This window comes from Montipora capricornis, chromosome 5 (assembly GCF_036669925.1).
Source record: "Montipora capricornis isolate CH-2021 chromosome 5, ASM3666992v2, whole genome shotgun sequence".
NCBI classification, from domain to species: Eukaryota; Metazoa; Cnidaria; class Anthozoa; order Scleractinia; family Acroporidae; genus Montipora; species Montipora capricornis.
Window position 1 is genome coordinate 28,427,122 of NC_090887.1, and position 4,208 is coordinate 28,431,329.

At 42.6% G+C, this 4,208-nt stretch overlaps 1 pseudogene; it reads left to right on the plus strand.

The window, feature by feature from the left end:
- Nucleotides 1–2,249: 2,249 nt before the first annotated feature.
- LOC138048633 (uncharacterized) overlaps nt 2,250–4,208 on the plus strand; it is a 4,038-nt pseudogene continuing 2,079 nt past the window's right edge.

Sequence of the window (4,208 nt, forward strand, 5' to 3'; positions counted from 1 at the left end):
CCTTTTTGCGATGTTCTTTGCAAATAAAGTTGTTATAAATAAATAAATAAAAATAAATACCTGTATCCCTTCACAGAGGAATTCCCCAGGGTACAAAATTAGCCCCCTTGTTGTTTGCCATTTTAGTTAACCGTCCAGTTGCCACTTGGCCGTGTAGACTAAAGTATGTAGATGATACTACCGTCTTTGAGGCAATTCCGAGATGTAGCCCGAGCTACCTCCCACTTATTGTAAACGATATTTCTTGCTTTTCCTCTGTCCGAAGAATGCGCCTTAACCCTAAAAAATGTAAGGTTATGGATATTAATTTCCTCCAATACCAGCCTGGTCCCCCGGCCCCTATTACCCCTATTACCATCATGGGCTTCCCTGTCCATCAGGTGCAGACGTACAAGCTCCTTAGAGTCCATGTTTCTCACGATCTATCATGGAACGCGCATGTAGAGCACATAGTCATCAAAGCCTGTAAACGCCTTTATGCCCTTCGTTTGCTTAGGAAATCCATTTACTGCGCCCTCATCTGTTCAGTGCTTGAATACGCTGCGCCTGTATGGGCTGCACTCCCCCTGTACCTTGACAACCTGATTGAGTCTATGCAGCGCAAAGCCCTCCGCATAATGTTCCCGGCCGTCGACTATAACAGTGCCTTGTATCAATCTGGGCTTAAAACGCTGAATGAGAGACGTAAGGAAATATGTACGAATTTTATATCTTATTTACGAGGTAATGGTCTGGAGCCAATATGCTCCTTACTCCCAGGTATTGTAAAGCAACCCCATGGCTACGGGCTACGGTCTGGGAGTACTCCCCAGTCCCGCCCCAGGGCGGACACTGACCGTCTAAGGAACTTTATTACTCACAGATACGCGTAGAGACTTTGGAACTAATGTCTATGTTAGTCATTAGTGTGAATAATTTATATGTATTGTAATTTTTATGTTGTATATGTATTGTACCAAGGCTGACACCACTGTAATCCAGCTTTTGTGCTGCAAGCGTGGTAAATAAACACTATCTATTTATCTATCTATCTATCTATCTATCTATCTATCTATCTATCTATCTATCTATCTGATTATATCGCAAGCTAAAGCATATCTTTTTAGCGGGCTAGTGGAGCGGTTCAAACCTCGATTCTTACTCTTTGAGATCTGCTACACCGACAGAAGAATCAAACCGCCTTGATTAATCTGAACTCCACTCTGTGAAGATTTTAAATTGAGTTTCGCAGCGATAAATATTTGTCCTACCGTTATCAAGTACTAATGCAAAGACGTACTACTTAACAACAGATATATGGCACACACAATGGGTTCTTGGTTTTGTGATAGACAACCTTTGAATTTTAAGCTTTGTGTAACACGACATTTATACGGCGGCCGAGAGAGCTGTAATGTTTGCTAAAAAGTGATGTATTTCATGGAATTTGGCTATCTCAACAGGATCATGACTAAAACACCACACGAGTACATACGGGTAACATACGAGTAACATACGGAACATACGGAACATACGGAACATACGGATACATACGAATACTTAGGACTAACATATGACTAACATACGATTAACAAAATACACGTTGTTACCCCAGGTAAAGGAGGTTCTTTGGTCACTCTGCGACCGTGCTTGTGTAAACTACTCCATGCACAAAAATGTGCGAGCATACCCTTGCCGTGGCGTAAGTCACTGACAAGTTAGACGGGTTTATCAACTGGTATAGACGATCAAAAAGGGTTCCTAAGATGATAGACATGGCCGTTAGTGGAGGTCCAAAATGTGCAGGAAAAAAGACCAAGCAAACGGAAGAGGACAAATGCCAAATCTCAGCCTGTCCACGAGACCGCTGATTTACTTGACGATCCGTCAACGCATTCTCCTAAACATGCTAAAGAGGACTCCCATGCACTTAATGATCAGCGCCCCTCGATGGCGTTCGCCAATCAAATACCTGCAATTCATGTAAATCACCGAAGTAGTGGGCTAGCAAAACGCAATTACGGCCATACCCCGCCAGGCTTCGACTCAAGTTTTTCCCAGTCTTCTGCCCCCATAACCAGATCGGTTTGAGCAACATTTTGCACTCAGCTGTTGGTCTGTCAAACGGCGTTTTTCTAGCATGTCACGGTCAGTACCCCTCTTCATTTATCAATCATAATATCGCATTAACAAGCCACTTGGAGGGTAAAAACCCCAGCGTCATTTACTCAAATCAATAGCAGCAGTCCTATGCAGGTGAAGTTATTGGAATGCCGGGTCCAAATACCAGTTCTTTCCAGCTGAAGTGGGTAGCAGGTACTATAGTTACACGATGTTATGGCTGCGGTGGCGACATTCAGAGCCCTCCTTTGGGAGCACCAGAAGATATCGTTATAGTGTATAGGGACATTCCGCGATATCGTGATCGATACACTGGTCAGCTACACTGCACAGAAACGGAAAGGGATTTGTTGAAAATTAACCAAGATATAGCTCCTTTGCCCGCTTAAAGAAACCGTTGGAAGGGTCTGTTTGTTTTAGTTTCCCTTCAGAATAGCCTGCCTGCGAATACAGTCGCCTCTCCTCCCACCCCGTCACTTGGGACGCGTGAAACCTCCCAGTGACGGGGTGCGAGGAGAGGAGGCTATATTCGCAGGCTAACTGCATACTAAAAAGGGAAAAAATATTTATTTCTTTTTTTTTCCCGTTTTAAAGATTCCCGCTTTCAAAGATTCGCCATTTTAAAGTTTCCCCATTTTATAGAATCCCCGTACCCCATTCCCATTCCCCGATTCCCGATTCCCCGTTCATCCTTTTAAAGATAGCCTAAAGCTATGAACCATTCGGTAAGGTAATTTGGTGCTTACCAAAGCCTCCGAGATATTGGCCCACGTCTATGGGTAAAAGCAGTGCTAAACAACTCCTGGTACAACATATAAAAGATAAACATTTACTTTTGTTATCACGGATTCGGCAACTTATTTTTAGCCAATAGCGCTAGCACAATCGTCTTTTGGGCGAGAGGGAACGGGCCAGGCCCGCAGGCAGGATCATTGTTGAGTCTGTGCGTGTTAGCGCCGATTACAAGAAAGTTTAAAGGGTCTTGAGACGAGGTCCAGTTAAGGGATGTTTTGCAATTGTGTGCAGGTTTAGCGTGGATGAATTCTAAATTTCAAAACTCTTATTGCAATAAAATTCTAAATCCTCACCGACACACTCCTCCTCACCCAGCTGTCAACTGTACCTCACAAGTGCCATTATTGAGGTTGGTTAGCGGCTGTCCCAAAAGGTAAATATGGCGGCAATCTTCATTGATGTTCACCGTTTTATCGAATGAAAACGTCGATGGAAGAATGATAATGGCAAAACTTGATTTTTTGTAAAATCATGGAGCGAAATTCGAGCACTGATTAGCGTTTATCTCTGGCAGGTAAGCCAAGCTGAAGTCGTTACAAAGAGGGCTTATTTTCCTTCAATTGACTTGTAATGCATTTATATGTTTTTTTCGTTTATCGATGGTTGTTTTAGATCTATATGAGTGTGAGGTTTGGTGCAACGCTTCCTGTCAACGAGTCTTTCAATAGGGAGCCAAAACTTGGAGATCGCTGAAATTAGGCTGAGTTCAGAGAGCTATAAATACTCAATCAAGGACGGGAAGCAAGATTTCTTTCCGTGATGAAATTGTTTATGGTACATACTTTCCAGCTGCGTTGGTTTGATTGAAAAAGACCGCCTCTGTTTTTTTTTTATAAATAGCGTTTGAAGTTGTTCGCCTGTCTGATCAGGCTGTACAATAGGGGTCTCTTTGGTAGCGTCATTTAATTTTTAAGGTCGCCGTTGTGCAATCAAAAGACATGAAGTAACTCACCATTTTTTTTTTTATTGTACAAGCTTCGTTAGTTCTTGATAAATTGGTCTTCAATGTTGAGTCAAATGAAATCCTCGATATAGAGCGCCAGGGGCGAAAATCCCTCAAAACTCGAGTAATTCAAAAGATCCGATCAAGCGGATTGCGGTTTTAGTACAAGCACATGAAACTCTTGCAATACACAAGAAATGAGCGAAATATAGTTTTCAAACCAAATCGACCGGACTGCTTTTACGGAGACAGCCTTTTCTGAGTTGTTGTTGTTGTTGCTCTGTTCCGTTGTTTCGTTAATTGTGTTTCATTGTCCCTGAAAAGCCCCTAAGGGGAGCGGCAACTAAGTATGTATGTATTGATGATGACA